At 39.4% G+C, this 17,851-nt stretch overlaps 1 protein-coding gene across 7 annotated transcripts in view; it reads right to left on the bottom strand.

The window, feature by feature from the left end:
- Nucleotides 1-17,851, bottom strand: part of NRP1 (neuropilin 1) — a 158,423-nt gene that overhangs the window by 135,773 nt on the left and 4,799 nt on the right. The window lies entirely within an intron of this gene.

Below are 17,851 nucleotides of genomic sequence, written 5' to 3'. Positions count from 1 at the left end.
TGACTAACTTTAGATGTTAGTCCTCTGTTGAGCACTTGCTTTAACAAAAATATGGCTCAGGAGGACCAGATGGAGGAGAAAAGTGGGATTAATATATTCACTCATTTCAGGTCCTGTTTACATTTGCATCTTGAAGGAATTGCATTTATTATTTTAATTATTTTTTAAATCAAGTTTCCTCTCTGTAATAGAATCATTAATAGGGCTCTTTAATCTTTATTGGTGGCAAACACATCTATGTTTAAATTGCTCAGAAGTTCCTTGTCAGATGTGCTAAGGACACATTCAGAAAGAAAACAAGTTTAAAACACATCCGTGTCCTTGTTTAGCCTTTGACAAGCTACTTTATCATTATACATTTTGGATATTTCTTTTAAAAATGGGTCTGGTACAACTAAACCATTTCCCAAGGATGTGTGAATTAGCCAGTGGTTACAAAGAGCTTTGAAATGATGATGCACGATCAGTGCTAAGTCAAATTATGAAATTGCACCTTTGCAAAAATGCTATTGTAGGAATAAATGAGTCCTGAACCTGGTATTTACAGTGTGATTTGCTTCTGAAATAGAATATTTCTAATAGGCCTCTGCAGGTAACAACAAAGTGCCGTTTTACCTCCTGCCGATAGACCACAATTTCAGAAAATTATTTTTACAATGGCATCTGAATAAGCTCCTTAATTTGAGACTGTTTTCAAAATAGATACATAGCTTATTACATTGCTTATGCTGCCTTTGAGACACAAAGAGTGAGGTGGGATTCATTAACAAAATCACTGTTGTCATTCCTTTGTGTTTTTTTTTTTTTCAAAGTAATTTCTGTTCTTTACAAGCTAATGTTAATGAGCTATGTTGAACAAAAAGATCAGGTAAAAGTTACTTTTGTGTTAATGATCAAACCCAAATTTGGGCCAATATTCAGGTTATCAATTGCACTTAAAGCACATCTCAAACTTGGTTTGCAGCTCCTGTAGTTTCAAGACCAAACCAATCATTCATCTACAGAATTTCTACTGACTGTGAATATTATATTCAACAACAGCAGAACAATATGTGTGTATTTCAGAAGACCACATTCTCAGTTCTTCTAAATAACTGATTAGATAAAATGCATCTGTTCATGGGTAAGACAAAGATCTAGGTGAAAAAGTAGACAATTCCTTAGAAGAAATTTTGCCAAAATAGGGTCTAAAATGTCTGATACCACTTAGGTGCTGAAAACTGACATAAAACATGTGTCTCAGTGAAATATGAGTAGGAAGGAAGAGAAGGTTGTGGTGCAAAAGTCAATGAGGGTCTGGACTGGGCTGGAACAGCAGCTTAGATCTAAAGAAGAAGAAAGTAAAAAGTAGGGAGGGTCTTGCAAAGACCAAAGAAAAGCCCAGGGATCGGGGCCAGCCTCAGCTGTCAGAAAAGACATCTTTGATTATTACACATTGTAGGCCTGTATCAAAATATCTCATCTACCCCATAAATGTATACATCTGCTATGTACCCAAAAATTAAAAGTTAAAAAAAGAGACATCTTTGTAATATGCTCTATGGCAGGAGGATTTTTCTGTAGAATTAGAATCCTGTTACTTTAGAGACAAACGTGCTTAAAGAGAAGAGTTTCATTCCTCTCATTTCACAGATGAAGAGACAAAGGCCCAGGAAGACTCAACACTTGAGCCTACAGTGATTCCTAGAACTCAGGATCACCATGAGTACCTGCGGGCATCACACATGAAGACCACACCGTTAACTGAGCAAGTTTCTTGGTAGGGCTACAGATATGGTCCACAAAGGACAGCCACCAAGGAGACAAAGCTGAGGGCACAATCAAGAGAAGCTTCTGCCTCTGCCCCAGACAGTCTTTAGCCTTTCATCCCATGGAAATAGAAATGCTAACGTTTATTAGTTTATTATGTAAGTTCCTTCCTTCCTTCCTTCCTTCCTTCCTTCCTTCCTTCCTTCCTTCCTTCCTTCCTTCCTTCCTTCTTCCTTCCTTCCTTCCTTCCTTCCTTCCTTCCTTCCTTCCTTCCTTCCTTCCTTCCTTCCTTCCTTCCTTTCTTCCTTCCTTCCCTCCTTCCTTCCCTCCCTTCCTTCCCTCCCTCCTTTCTCTCCTTCTTTCTCTCTTTCTCCTTCCTTCCTTCCTTCCTTCCTTCCTTCCTTCCTTCCTTCCTTCCTTCCTTCCTTCCTTCCTTCCTTCCTTCCTTCCTTCCTTCTCTTCCTCCCTCCCTCCCTCCTCTCTCTCTCTCTCTCATTCTCTCTCTATTTTCAGAGGTGGAGTCTTGCACTGGGGCCCAGGCTGGAGTGCAGTGGTGTGATCATGGCTCACTGCAGCCTTGAACTCCTGGGGTTCAAGTGATCCTTCCTCCACAGCCTCCCAAGTAACTAAGACTACAGGTGCATGCCACCTTGCTTGGCTAATTTTTAAAAAGTTTTTATAGAGATGGGGTCTCACTGTATTGCCCAGGCTGTTCTCAAACTCCTGGCGTCACGCCATACTCCCATCTTGGCCTCCCAAAGTGTTGGGATTACAGGCATGAGCCACTGTGTCCAGCGTCATGTAAGTCATTCTTTTCTATGGTTGCAGACAAACTAGAGAGCTGAGAAGGAGGGAGTGCTTTCTGTTTGTTTCTAGAATAGACAGATAACAGAAACATTTGGAAATATTGTGGAAACCTAAGTGTAAGACAGTAACATTGAGGAGCTAGTAAGAAAGATAAAACCAGCTGTGGAGGCTGGGGTTTCCTGTTGTAGGTGTCATCATGCATCTACTACTTTGCCTCTTTCTCTTGGGCTGGCATGAACACACTGTGCCACATGCCTTAAGAAACACTTAGAAAACATTGGTATGGAGGGAAAGGGGATAGCCCAGGCAGCAGTAGAATCCTCTCATTGCCCCCTCCAGAAATAGGCAGGCCTGGGCTAGTTCCTCCAAGTAGCATCTTTGTCTAGGACAGGAGTCTTGTTATTTTTCTGGTGGTATGGACTAACACATTTACACCATTCTGCTAGGAATGCATCCCATGTTAACTTCTCTAACGAAGAAGTTCACTTTCTGCCTCTTCCCTCGCAAGCCTGCTGTGAAGTTAACATGTGCATTTACTGGGGTTGCCAGCTGGAACGGAAGCAGGCTCTAAATTATTTGTGTTTAATTTATGTAAAGGTGGTTTGGACCTGAGCCCAGATGTGAATATACAATAGACCAAGTTTACAGAATTGTGACACAAAGTCCCAAGAGTTGTGGGGATGTCAGAAAACACTCAGCAATCAGGACGTATGCCTACAACGTTAATACATTTTATGCGTTCAACTCCAAAACAGATTATGGAGATGACTGTGAGACAGAAAGAAAAGCTTTCAGCCAAGCACTACCTCTGCAGATTTTTTGAGATGAAGCTAAAGCTACTCAAATGTAAAAATTCAAGCTTTTAAAAATAGAGGTTTTTAGGGGGAACATGTAAGTCTGACTCAACTACCCAGGAAAAAGGAGGGTTTACTATGTAAATGAGAAAAATAAGTGAGCATTTTACAGTATGATTAAGTTAAGCCTTTGTCCAGAGAGCTGACTTGGTCTTCCTGTGCTAAAGGAACACACTGGAGAAGTCTCATTGGATGGCCATTGGCCAATTGGAGAAGACCCATTGGTTGTCCATTGGCCAATTGGAGAAGACTCACTTGATGTCCATTGGCCAATTCAATTTGTCAAGTACTAACAGCACCTACTATATGCAAAGCACTAAACCAGGCTCTGAGTAGTAGAAAACAATACTAGTCCCTGCTTGTGACTACTGTATGATCTTGGGAGAATAGTGGAATAATATTAATGATTACAACACAATACAGAATAGCACAAGGAACATGAAGTATAAACATGGTTCTCAGAAGTGTCACAGGACAGAGAAAGAAAGACCACATTTACTTGGTAGCTGGTTATCAAAAATGGCTTCATGAAGGAAGCATCATTTCAGGTAGAACTAGGATGATGAGTAACATTTTGACAGGGAGTCTCAGGTGTGTAAAGGGCATTTACCCCCACCACACCTGTGAAGGAAACATCCTATGTACAGACATGGGGTTGAGAAAAGGAGGAGTGAGCTTCAAGAACTAGAAAGTGACCAGTTTCGGCTAGACTAGATAAGGGAGCCACTGGGGATAAGGCCAGAGAGAAGGCCTTATCCGGCCTTATCTCCTTATCTGGCTTCCTGTGGCTCCCCTACCTATTCTAGCTAAAAGTGGTTACTTTCCTGGGGAAGGACAAGAAGCACCGACTGAGGCAGGGAGGAAATGGGGAATTCTAAATGCTTCTGAGCAGAGGGCACGAAGGAGGAAAGCCTCTTTTGGAGGCTGATGCAATCACTCCAGGGATAGGTTAAACAGTGTTTGCATCTGGCAAATACCTGCAGAAATGTAACAGAAGAGATAGGACAGACATAGTAGATAAGTGAGAGGCCTTTAAACTGACTAGATGTGGGGGACTAATAGGAATCAGGAGACATTCCAGAGTTTCAAATTTGGATAAGTAAGAAATGAAGGAATCAGTAAAACAGAGACAAGGCAGAAGAGAAGTCATTTGCATAGGAAGATGCAAAGTTTGTTTTTGTTTTTAATTTAGGAAATGGTCAGTCCTCCAGGTGGTCAACATCCTCCAGAAAGAATTTGTAAGTCTGAGGCCAATGCTCACGTCAGATCCAGGAAGCTAGGTATTATCTGAGCCTAGTGGCTAAGATCAGAAAGGGTATTTAGAGAGCAAAGATTTGGGGCAAAGGCAAAAACCCTGGCCAATGCCTACATTTCAGTGTTGGAGGAGAAATAGAGTCAAAAAAGAGAAGAGGTCAGCAAAGTGGGGAGAAAACCAAGATGGCACAGCACCATGAGATGCAGGAGAGAAGAAAGTCCCAACACTGGGGAGTTGCCAATTACATATAAGGTTGCACAAAGGTTGGAGAAATTAGGGCCAAGAATTGGCCAATGTTTTGAAGCATTAGAAGAGTCACTGGAGTATTTGATTTGAGCAAACAGTTTCTGTCCACTGGAGGCAATGTTATGCTGAAGTTATATACTGTTATGCTGAAGACAGCTAAGTAAGAAAGTAGAGTTCTGAACTGCAGTCACCACTTTCAATACCTTGACAGTAATAGGAAAGAGAGAAAAAGAGTGAGACAGAGGGTGAGATATATATATATATACATATATATGAAATAGTTGCTTGCAAGGTAACAAGGTCCAAGAAGAATTTTGCTACTCACAAAGAGTTAGATCTTACAGAATCCATTTGACCCACAGAGGCCCATAACAGTCCCACAAGAAAGAAAGCCAATCCCTTCTGATGGATCTCCCAGCCACATCTGTAGCCATGTGAAATGAAGAAGGGCTGAGAATGCTTTTGAAGAATTGCAGATATCATGTGTACCACATAGTGAGGTGGGGATAAGGAGCTACAATAGTAGCCTCTTCTCTGCCATGATCCCAGGATTCTTCCTGCAAGCATGCTCCTTGTTGTTTCCACTAAGAACCAACTCCTCTCCCTACTACTGGAAAATCTGTCATAACTAGAAATGCGGGAAGGAGATAGCAAGGTCAGAAGACAGAGGATACTAGAAATAGAGGGGAAATGATGTGAATGGAACATGAGTTTAAAAACATTTATTTATCAGCTGCCTTTCCTTGTGGATTTATGCTACAAAATCCATGTCATTTTCTCTTTCTTGGAAAGGAACATAATGCCACTATTTGGTTGAATTGATTGGCAAGGACTGGCAATCCTGTGTAATAACCACAAAGCTATTGGCTTAAATACTGCTATTTAAGTATGGGCTGGCTTATGGTTTGAATGCACTGAACATATTTACAAGTCCTCAAGCACACATGAAAAAATAATATTTTTTAAAGTCATTGATGCTATTATCATCAAGTTTGTGACACTGAAATAGCATCTTCCATGAGGTTTTCCAGAAACTCCATCCATCTAGATCTTCAGAAGGCTGCAATTATAAGAAACTTAACTGGTCAACTTATTAGAACACTCAGAAATTCTCATTGACTGAATGCACACTGAGCATAGATACTATCTCTATTGTGCGTATGTGCAGTGCTTCAGTGCTTTTGAAATATTTATAAGTGTCTCCTCCTAAGGATGCAGACGTTATTGTTTACAGCCTGAACTTATTTAAGGAACAAAACCTGCGGATGCACTTCCTGTTATAGTAATACCTAGGTCTTATTATTTATAAATATGTATGTCTCATATTCATAAGACACTTCCATCTACATTAGCTCATCAACACTGTGTTACTGAGATAGGTAGAGGAAGGAAAGCACTTTTGTTTCGGAATTAAAGCTGTGTCTAGGTGGCATTACTTAGGCAGACTCTGATGTAGGAAACCTGGTCATTGTCACATCTTCCTGGGCTGTACTGGTTAACATTGTCAAATCCGCGATGTTGATGGTGCCATAATGAGCCATTCACGTATTGGGACCCAGCCCATATGACCCATCTCCAGTCTCACAGACAAGAATGAATGGCAGAGGTGCGATTGTAACGCACATCCCTAATTCACCAGAACTCTTTTTCACAGGGAGCTGCTAACAGGATCCCCTGACAATCCGAAATCCCCAGCTTGCGTGAATGAACTAACACACACATCAGGTTGCTAGATTAGCTGAAGACGGAAGTGGGGATGTCTGGAAGGACTGAACCTATGTATCCTAATAGTTACTCAGTAGTGTCCCCAGACACGGACAAAGAAATTGGCTTTGAGATAAACGGGAAGAAGAATGCAAAGCTGTTTCCTAAGGAAAACAGAAATGACAATTCCAATCAGTACTAAACACACAAACAAACAAAATCCCTCACTGTTTCCTTAGCTTAGTGCCACTCCTCACTGAAAAATAAAATTATGGACTACCCTTTGTATTAGGTTGGCGCAAAAGTTATCGCGGTTTTGGACGTTACTTTCAATGGCGAAAACCACAGGAACTTTTGTGCCCACCTAATAGCAGTGAGGAAGGTGCTAGCACAGCTTTGGTAATATAAGGAACTCTAATAGAGCCAGGGCTGAAATATGTTCCAAACATCTGAGTTAGGCTTGGCAGCCTGTTCCCACAGTGTAACTGATCAAGGAAGAGGGTGAGAGGTGAAAAGAGCTGGACTTCCTGGGTCCAGTGGTGACTTAGAGAACCTTTCTACAAGAAGTTTGTAAAATGCACCAATCAGTGCTCTGTAAAAATGCACCAATCAGAGCTCTGTAGCTAGCTAAAGATTTGTAAAATGGACCAATCAACAGGACATGGGTGGGGACAAATAAGTGAATAAAACCTGGCCACTCCAGCCAGCAGCAGCAACCCGCTGGAGTCCCCTTCCATGCTGTGGAAGCTTGTTCTTTCACTCTTCACAATAAATCTTGCTGCTGCTCACTCTTCAGGTCTGTGCCATCTTTAAGAGCTGTAACACTCACTGCAAAAAGGTCCAGGGCTCCGTTCTTGAAGTCAGCAAGACCAGGAACCCACCGGAAGGAACAAACTCTGGACCCAAGGGGGCGTGCCAGGCATGTGTAAAAACCTGCTCTGGGGCCCCATGGTGGCTCAGCCTGTAATCCCAGCACTTTGGGAGGCCGAGGTGGGTGGATCACCTGAGGTCAGGAGTTTGAGACCAGCCTGACCAACATGGTGAAACCCCATCTCTGCTAAAATACAAAAAATTAGCTGGATGTGGTGGCACGTGCCTGTAGTCTCAGTTACTAGGGAGGCTGAGGCAGGAGAATCACTTGAACCCAGGAGCTGGAGGTTGCAGTGAGCCAACATTGGGCCACTGCACTCCAGCCTGGCGACAGAGCAAGACTCTGTCAAAAAAAAAAAAAAAAAAAAAAAAAAAAAAAAAAAAATCCTGCTCCGGAACCCAGTCTCTCTCCAGACGATCCGTAGCCCTTACCACTGCTGTTGAGAATCAGAGGACCCAAAATTCAAAGTCAAGTGCCTCTGATTAAGTTGGAGGGAGTGAGGAGGAGCGGATGTGGCCAGACTCTCTGAATGCGGACAGGCAGCCACCCACTCCAACGTCCAGGGAGTGGCTATCTTAAGTGCCTTCTGAAAAGTTGTTATCCAGACGGACGACCCACTTCAGCAGTTATTGAAATTGTCCCTTTCACTCTCTCTTTGCTGAATTTTTGCTGATCTCTTCTCCGTATGACCTACTGTGGGTCACAGACGCTTCTCAGGGACACATTGCGGTTTTTCACCTCGACTCTTCATATACCTCATTTTGAGTTCAGTACAAGTGTCAGCTGTTTAAACTAGTGTCTACATGTGCAAAGTATTCTGTGGGACTGTAAAAGGTAGAAATATAAGTAAGTAAGAATTGGCTTTCGTCTCGCTGGAGTCTGCCACCCAAAAGGGAGATGAGCACTTGTACAGTTAGAATGAGGACTCTACAGAGAGTGCTGTGGTCAGACTGTCACATTAACTGGAATTTGTCACTTTGACTGGCTGCCATCTTTCCAAAACAGTGAGTTGATCTAGAAATTTACATTTTATTTATTTATTTATTTATTTTAGAGGCAGAGTCTCTCTGTGACGCCCTGGCTAGAGTGCAATGGCCTGATCTCCGCTCACTGTGATTTCTGCTTCCCGGGTTCAAGCAATTCTCCTGCCTCAGCTTCCTGAGTAGCTGGGATTACAGGTGCATGCCACCATATCCTGCTAATTTTTGTATTTTTACTAGAGACAAGGTTTCATCATATTGGCCGGGCTGGTCTCGAACTCCCGAGATGCTTGCCTCAGCCTCCCAAACTGCCGGGATTATAGGTGAGCCACCGCGCCTGACTAGAAATTTACCTTTTAAATTATTTTTACCATCTTTTCTGTGACCAAATGTGTAAACAAATAAATGTCCACTTTCTCACTTCGTATGAGAATAAAAAAGACAGACAACTATGAACTGAGATTTTTTAAAAAAGATAAAACAGTGATCTTAGTTAGCCAGGGGTTACCACATCTAAAACAACCTAATCTCTCATCAGACCAAGTCAGCCTCAGCTATTCCAGGTTTGTAGAGACTTGTGTCTGTTTTTTAATCTTTGAGTCGAGAGTGTGTGTTCTTTTTCTCTTTAAATGTAAGAATGTAGTGCCTTTAAATATTTTGAAGTGATCTATGTAAGATTAAGATTTTGACCACGTCTTAATTCTTTCCATGCCACTTCCCAGGTTGCTTGTATCTTGCATAATAGTTGTCCTGCTGGTAGCGTTAGAGAGCCAGAAAAGGACTTGGAATCGTGACTATATCGACTGGCCTTTGCCATCTTCGGCTATTCCGGAGAAATATAAGAACTGGAATTGAGAGACAGTTAGCATCCTCTTACAGCCCGGGACTGGAAACTCTCTCCGTGACATAGCAGTCTATCACCGAAGCAGCAGGCCATCACCTCCAACCTGGCTGGCTGCTTGTACAAAGTATCCGCCCAGATAAAAACAAAATACACTGGAGCATCTGTTTCTTCTCAGAAAACACTCTTCCATTTCTCCGCAGAACCCAGTGCCTGAGCAGTCTCCCTTTAACCCTTACAGAGCCACCGTGACAAATGCAAGAATAGAAATTGCATGAATGAGGGAGCCGTGGGAGAAGAACACTTCCCTGCTATTTACCTGAGATTAAGTAAATGACCAGGGCTTGGAGGGGAATGAGGCCTTCTTACCTCTGGGCCTAAGAACAAGCATTGGACACAGTGGTATCTAATATGCCCTTTTACCGGTTGAACAGATCAAACCCACGTGCGGCCTGGTTGTTAGGCTTTAAATAAACATTGTATTTATATGTGCTTTGTGCTTTTAAACTCCATCAACAAAAAGCACTAGAATTTAGACATTTATTTCCCAGGATTTCCATTCTTAAGTTAAAGCAAGTTTTTATTTATTTGTTCTTTGGAAAATTTAAGGATAGAATCTTGCTTTGTTGCCCAAACTGGAGTGCAATGGCGAGATCATAGCTCACTGTCACCTCAAACTCCAAACTCCTGGCCTAAGCGATCTTCCTGCCTTGGCCCCCAAAAGCACTGGGATTACAGGTGCCCACCACCACAATTTGTTAATTTTTTATTTTTTGTAGAGAGAGGGCCTTGCTATGTTGCTCAGGCTAGCCTAGAACTCCTGGCCTCAAGCAATCCTCCCACCTCCGTCTCCCAAAGTACTGGGATTACAGACCTGAGCCACCACTCCTGCCAAGCTTCAATTGAGTGGAAAACCACCAATTGGTTGAAAGTTTCTGTGCACAGTTTTCACAAGTGCTTATTTAATTTGAACTTAAAGTTTAAAAATTAAGTCCTTCCTCAGAATTAGTTGGTTGATACTTAAACTTTCTTGAGAACTTGTTAATAAAAGAGTTGCTTGAAGAAAAAATAAGCTGGTAACGTTTCATGAGAATTTCCTCATTCATAAGACACATCCAAGTGTGACTTTGATCACAAAGACAGAAAGATTTGTGAGGCAGCAACTGTTTATTTGGGTTCTGTTGATAGAACTTTTCCAAACTTCAGGGATCTCAGCTGTCAAATGAGGATGAGAGAAAAGTGAGTTCTCATCCCCATAGTGGGCACATATTGAAGACTCAACAGCAAGAGCCTGGCATAGGTTGGACACAGTGGCTCACGCCTGTAATCTCATTACTTTGGGAGGCTGAGGCAGAGAATGGCTTAGCCCAGGAGTTCGAGACCAGCCTGGGCAACATAGTGAGAAGTCCCTCCCACCCCCATCTTTCTATGTTTTAAATAAATAAATAGTTTTTTCAAAAAAAAAAAAGTCATAATTATTCCTTCCCAAACACTCTATGATTATTTAAATTAAAGAAGAAAGCAACATCTTTATCAAAGAAGATCTAGCAATAAAGACCTGGGCTTGATGAGGAGGAAGACCACGTTACAAGGCAAAAGTTCTCCATGAACTTGAACTCTACAAAGGAATTGAGACGGAAGCCAAAATACTCTGTTTTTTTTGTTTTGTGTTTTTTTCTTCCTCCGCTCCTCTGCAGAACTTAGTACAGCTCTGAATGAACGTGTTTCACTTCCTATCTGTGAAGATTCTGAATTGTTTCAACCATAAGACAGTACTAACTGCTCTAGATACCAGATACAGGCCAATCAACCAGAGAAGAGCAGGAGAACCCTCCTCTCAAGGTGCAATGAACTGCCAGGCCACTGACTCTTACAATCAGGATGGATAACGAACAACCAAGCAAAAGGCATTTGGAACCTGATCCAAACATGAATTTTTGTTTCTTGTTTTTCTTTAGGCTTAATGATCAGCCTGGATGAATACTACCACTGCAATTAGTTACGTTTATTTTTTAGCTTCCTTTACACACACATATGTGTTTGTGTGTGTGCTTCTGTGGATCCATGTCAGCAGGCATGCAAGTATCAAGTTTTATGCTGGAAAGAAAGGAGCTGAGAATGTGCATGCCGGCTGAAGGCATATGTCTCACTTGGATCAGTTAAGTGCCTGCTCCCTAAAGTGAAATCTCGTTGGAAATGCCATGCACATGTTGATTCAGTTTGATAAGATTTCAACCAGCCTTCTCCTTTAACTCGCAAAAGTTGCTTCCTTTAAATTACAGAAATGCCTAACACAAAACAACCTCGTAATACTCAAAATTCATTACGATCAAATGTGATTGCTTATACTAAAGAATAATAAAGTAAATTAATTTTATTAAACACTGGAGGCTCTATTCAAATTAAATTCAGTGCTAATGGGGAAAAAAATCAAAAGGAAGAAAGTAGATAGTTATCTGCCTGAGTAATAACCAAGGATGCTGCAAGTAGTAGTAGCAACTTTGGCCTGCAGTTGTTGTGAGGAGGGTTCATTCTTCCCCCAATAGTTTTTTAACTGACTGGAGCTTGGTGGCGGTGTCTCTCATATTGAGAAGTCACTAGAGATCAAAACCAGAAATAAAAAGATGAAGAAAAATAAGGCAAAGGAGGATGTTTCTGAATTTGCTTGCACAGAAAACCTGCATAAAAAGCAGGCTCCAGATGGAAAACTTTGAAATAAAGACGAGATACTTCCTTCAGTAGCCACTGAAAGTAATTAGAAAATGCATCAGTAGTATTCTGCTTTTTGATTAGAAATAGTGCCTACTTTTTCTATATCCACTCCAAAGACTTTCACTGTCTATATTCAAGGATAGTACCCACAGGCTTCTTATTTTGAGACAGAATTTTGTTCTTGTTGCCCAGGCTGGAGTGCAATGGCACAGATCTCGGCTCACTGCAACCTCTGCATCCCAAGTTCAAGTGACTGTCTTGCCTTAGCCTCCCGAGTAGCTGGGACTACAGGCATGCACCACCATGCCCAGCTAATTTTGTATTTTTAGTAGAGGCGGGGTTTCACCATGTTGGCCAGGCTGTTTTCAATTGAACTGCTGACCTCAAGTGATGCACCTGCCTCTGCCTCCCAAAAGTTGGGAGTGAGCCACCGTGCCTGGCTGGTACATAAAAACTTCTAAGACTCCAGTTTAGTTTTACCTGATTTTGAAATGTATAAAAATGAAGTCGCATAAGGTAGGACATCAATTGCCCTTGAGGGCAAAAGTTGGTGACTAAAAGTGACATCAGAGGGCTTTTAGGAAGCTGGAAATGTTGGCCTCGAGATTGGTTTTATGGATGTATCCACCTTGCAAAATTTTATCAGCTCTTATACTTGTGTTGTGTATTTTTCTGAATATATATAATACTTTACTAAAGGTATATATTCTTCTCTATTTCATATGGAAAATAGAGATGTATTTTGGCTTAAAAAATTCCATTTCCCATAAAACAAGGATTTTGCTTTAGTGTAAGTGATGCTCTAAAATACAGGACTAGAGTGAGGCACTTCCCTTGGATACAAAAAGCCAAAAACTCAGTGATTGAGATAAATAGTATTTTAATGTAACATTTTTAAAAAATCCAAATTAATCCTAAAAAATCCATGCTAATAATAATAAGGAAAGATGAAAACAGAAAATATTACTCAGGAAAACAGAAAATGGAACTTATACTCCAAAAAGTGCCAATAAGTGCAAATGTGCAGGAATAAATGTAAATGTGCAGGAATAATCAGATTTGAGAAACCAAGGGGCAGATTATTTTTCATTCCATAAGTTTATATCCTCTGAAAATAAAAGACATTAGCACTGTTTCAAAGTTTGTAATAATGTAGGTAATTTAACAAGTAGCATTAAAGAAACAGTGTGTGAATTATTCCAACAAAATTCTGAAAAGAATATCATCTCTATTTGCTTATAATTTCACTATGGTTAAATTTCTTATGAAGTTACAAGAATGCAATCAGCCTTTGAATGCATTGAGTTAGGAAAAATATGCTTATTATTGGTTACACATAGGAGAGATTACGAATCTAAATCATAGATGAAAAAAGCAACTATGCCATGATATGAAACAGCACTTCAAATCAGACACTGAAGTCGGTAAGTAAGATTTTCTTCTTGTCGGTAGGAAAAGCACTACTGGGTTTGATTCCCCCAACACTACCACCTTTTTAGACTTTTGTTAGAGCTTTGCATTCATTTCCTTAATGTTTTTAACCCAATGTCTGTGAAATGTTTATTGCTCCCTGGATGGTGACATCTGATCTGAATGTAACCACACACCTCTTTGCTCAGCAGTATTTGTCACAAACCATTATAAATTATCATGTTGATTGTGTGCATTGCTGGGAAACTGGAGAAGTTTCATAAATTCTAACTACCGTATCAATGACATTCTTGTTTATTATACAGATATAAACTTTTATGAGATTCAAGATGTCTGCCTTACCATTGAAGAAAACTTTAGTGGAGTAAGATCTAACTAGTTCAATGTAAACACTGAAAGTCATTTTCAATGTGCAATGAACATGTCTTTCCGAGAACTCTCCACTGGTCACTTCTTTGTTGCTTTTCTACTTTTAATTATGTTTTGACACTTCACAAGTGTGCAGGATTTTGCTGGCAAAAAAGAAATCAACATTCCTTCCTCTCCCTCAACACCTGCTTCCGTAAGCATTCTCTAGAATCCTCTCAACTGAATCATAAAATCATGCATATATCTAGCTAGAAATCCCAGGCCTGTGTTAGCCCTGCAGACAGATGCTCCACTGCTCTGTTGACTGACTGATTTACACCAATTCTTGTTCAATGAAAGAATTAAGGTGTTATAGTATTATGGTTCTGATGCTTATTTGAAATGAAACCTCATTCAGTGGTGGCATAGACACAGAATGTTACATTTTAAAACTAACTGGGGCACAACTTACACATGTAATTTTCCTAATGAAATATCCACCTTTGATAGCCACTGCAAAAACTTAACAACCATTTTGCAATGTATGGTCCAGAATTTCTTATGAACTGGGTCAGTCTTGGTGCTATTCACATGAGAAGTTGTGACTGTATACTGTATTGTTAAGATTATGAAATGATGTTTTTTACCTAATTATACATAAAACAATAAAAATCTGAATAAAAATATTTTTTTTCTGCCAGAACTATGTGGCTGGTCTAATGACTTAACCATCCCTATACTCTGCAAAATAAAACTGTTTACTTGGGTTTCAAAGGTGTTTCACAATAAGCAAATGTGCTAAGACATCGATTTCTTAAGCTTTCTCAGGGTGAAAGTTGACTGTACAAGTACTGACCATTTCAACAGAAAATGCAGGGTGTATCATGTGCAAATCATCTCATTACTGGATCAACAGATTTAGTTTGACGTATGTTTAGTTTCATATTTCCAAATGCTCTAAAAATCACCAACTTGTTAAAGATATCATAATAATGGCAACTTATTTTGAGGGTCACTTTTACCTTTTAAAAGGGCTTTCCTATCTACTACTTGATCCTACTAGTAGCCCTATGACATCAGTATAGCAAATATTTTTTACTGCCAACAGACATATAATGTAGCTGAAACAAGGAAAAGTATTAAATATCTTAAATAAGATGAATAGTTTGTTCTTAAAAGGAGTGGTAACTAAAAGCTCACCAGCTTTCTGAATGTGGTTTTAACTGTGCCTAGTTTTGTGCCACTTCAAATCCACTTTTGTAAATAGCCTGATATAAAGTACAAAAAAAAAAAAAAAAACCCTAATAACAAAACTATGTGTTTAGGAATCTAATCTAAACTTTGAAGTCTATGAATTTGTTCTTCAAAGAATTTCTGGTGTTCCCGTGTTTTTGTTTTTTGTTTTCTTGGGGTATTCCAATCCCCTGTAAAATTTAGAACTATGGATTCATCTCAGAGCCTTCACAAAAGGAGGTAAGTATTTTGCCACATTTGTAGAATCTCAAATGCACCCTTCAGCACTGAGCACGAGTCATTCATATGAATCAGCTTAGAAAGATAGTGAAAGGAGTGCTTTATGCTGTTCTTCCTGTATCTTTCTGGAGTTTCTCATTGATAAAAAGATCACATTGCAACACTTCAAAACACAGCGCGAAGATATTTTCCATGGATCTAATCTCCATTGACTTCATCAGGCTAAATATATCAGCCTTTCAACTTTGGTCAGGAGATGGCACCTTCACAGAGAGCAAAGCCTCAGTTGGGACAATTAAGAAATCACCTTACTCTGTAGCATTAAAAAAGCAAAGTCACCATCATAAGATTGTTAGGTAACATCTTCTCGGTCATGTCAGTTTCTCAAATACTTTGCAGATATCACTAAAATTGTTATTTTCTATGAATTACAATAATCCTTTATTGTACTTTTAAAAAGAAAACTAACCAAAAAGGTGCTCCTTTAATCCCTTCATACCCTACCTGACACCATGATATGACAAAACATTATTTAAGGTTAACTGTGAGCTAGACACCACTGTAAGCTAGACACTATCTTAATAGTGTGAGATGCTGTTGTAATAATTAGTATACGCTGGTTATTTGGAAACTGATCATCAGCCTATGGATTTATGCTAATTCTCTAGGCACCAAAATGTTGAATGAACCAGATGACCTCATTTCCCTGACCATGAAAACTAGTTTACCACACCAACTCAACAGGTTGTTGAGTGCTTTCTACAGGTAGGAAGATTTTTATATTACTCTGTTCTTTCCCAGAAGAAATGTGCAAATAGAATTGTAAGCCCTTTACATATATTAAGTGATTCAACTGGCTTCCCTTCTTAAATTTCTACTACTGTTGTGTGCTGGATCTGGTGCCCAACAGCTCATAAGAACCAACTGTGCACATTTCTTTGCTAGTCTGGGCAGTGACATCACACGGGTAGTTTGAAATTGGCTATGATGAGAGTATTTACACCACAGAAATTGGCATGTGCTACATACAGGTCAGGACTTGACTTGTCTTCTCCAAAGAGCCAGCTGTTAAACATTTACCACCACACCACTGCCAATAACTAGTGATTATTCTGAATTCTTTAAGTATTATGTTACATGTATTGATGGTCATGATTTCCAGATTAGAAATTAGTAAATGTCAGTTTATTGAATTCTAACATCACTTTATTTTTTGGAATAATGTTATTACTTGAGTAAGTTTTACCAGAAGTTCTCCTACAGCAGTTTAAACATGGTCAAAAAGCAAATACTACTACTACTACTACTACTACTACTACTACTGATAATAATAATAATAATGAAGTATATCAAATATAATAGAAAACAAGTATCCAGATTGTGTAGGTGATTGACACTGTAAAACCACCATAAAGAATATTAGCAAAATAAACAAATAAATACCATGAACTCTTTGTTTCCAAGCAGTCACTGTAACACTATTAATGGTAACTTCCATATACAATTAAAAAGTCAATATAATGCCCTGAAGCACTTCTGAATCACAAAGCAAAGTTTAAATTGGAATTGGTGTAATTTTATTGCACTGTAGTATACATTGATTATTTGGAAACTGATCATCAGCCTATGGATTTATACTAATTCTCTAGGCACCAAAATGTTGAATGAACCAGATGCCCTCATCTGTCTGACCATGAAAAGCTAGTTTACTATACCAACTCAACAGGTTGTTGAGCGCTTTCTACAGGTAGGAAGATTTTGATATTACTCTGTTCTTTCCCAAAAGAAACGTGTGTTCAAATAGACTGTCTTTAACAATGAATATACTTGCAAAATAATATTTAGGTCTAGTGGTAGCAGTAGTCTATAGATAGCATATACAGTTACACCAAACTGACCCACTTTAAAATTTGCAAAAACCTCTCAGTCCCTGAGAAACACTTTAGAATTGATATTTAAATTGATTATTTTTCTTTGATAAAACTATTTATATATGTACAAACTTAATAAAAGATGGATATTCAGGTTCAAGTCTCTGGAGACTACACCACTTTCAGTGTGTCAGAATGGGATAACGTGTAAAAGACAAAGACAGGGGGTCTGTTGGGTGTCAAGAGAGACCAGCAAATATGTATCCGAGTGGACTGCTACGTGCAAGGTAAAAACATACTTTCGATACTGTGGAAAGCAATATCCACATACCAGTTCTTTCACATAAAGTGAGGAAATATAATTTCGACTGTCTCGTAGTGAGAATGTCTTCATAATAACGAAATCTGGCATAAGTTAATGTTTAGAAACTTAACAATAGAGATAGCAAGACTAAGCAGATGGATGAAACACTGATGTGTATTTGAGTTCCCATTGTATTCATTGTGTCTTACCAATTATTTTCTAACATTTTCCATAAAAGTATTTTAATCAGTAATCCACCATTTACAAAACCCCTCATCTGGCTTATCATGTAGGCCTTATTATTATTCAATGACAATTTGCTTTTTCCATGTCAAACTTAATAAGAATAATTGTCATTATTCAATGACAATTTGTTTTTTCCATGTCAAACTTAGTAAGATGCAG

The sequence above is a fragment of the Rhinopithecus roxellana genome, chromosome 11 (assembly GCF_007565055.1).
Source record: "Rhinopithecus roxellana isolate Shanxi Qingling chromosome 11, ASM756505v1, whole genome shotgun sequence".
Taxonomy (NCBI): Eukaryota; Metazoa; Chordata; class Mammalia; order Primates; family Cercopithecidae; genus Rhinopithecus; species Rhinopithecus roxellana.
This window is presented reverse-complemented; position numbering and strand designations above follow the sequence as displayed.